Below are 341 nucleotides of genomic sequence, written 5' to 3'. Positions count from 1 at the left end.
TGCCTTTGTTTTTGATAATAAGAGGTTTATCAACCTTTCCTCTATTAAAATTGTTTTTGATTAAGAATTTTGATAATGTTTCATACCAAGCTCTAAGACCTTGCTTTAATCCATATAATGCTTTTCTTAATCTAAAGACATGATTTGAAAAACTTAGGCTCTCAAAACCGAGTGGTTGTTCAACATACACTTCCTCATTTATCAACCCATTTAGGAAAGCACACTTAACATCCATTTGATAAAGTTTAAAGTTCATATACTATCCAAAGGCTAATACTATCCTAATTGCTTCTAGTCTAGCTACCACGACATAAGTTTCATCATAATCTATACATTCCTCT

This window comes from Theobroma umbraticum, unplaced genomic scaffold (assembly GCF_002168275.2).
Source record: "Theobroma umbraticum cultivar Fairchild unplaced genomic scaffold, ASM216827v3 scaffold_84.0, whole genome shotgun sequence".
Lineage (NCBI taxonomy): Eukaryota > Viridiplantae > Streptophyta > Magnoliopsida > Malvales > Malvaceae > Theobroma > Theobroma umbraticum.
This window is presented reverse-complemented; position numbering follows the sequence as displayed.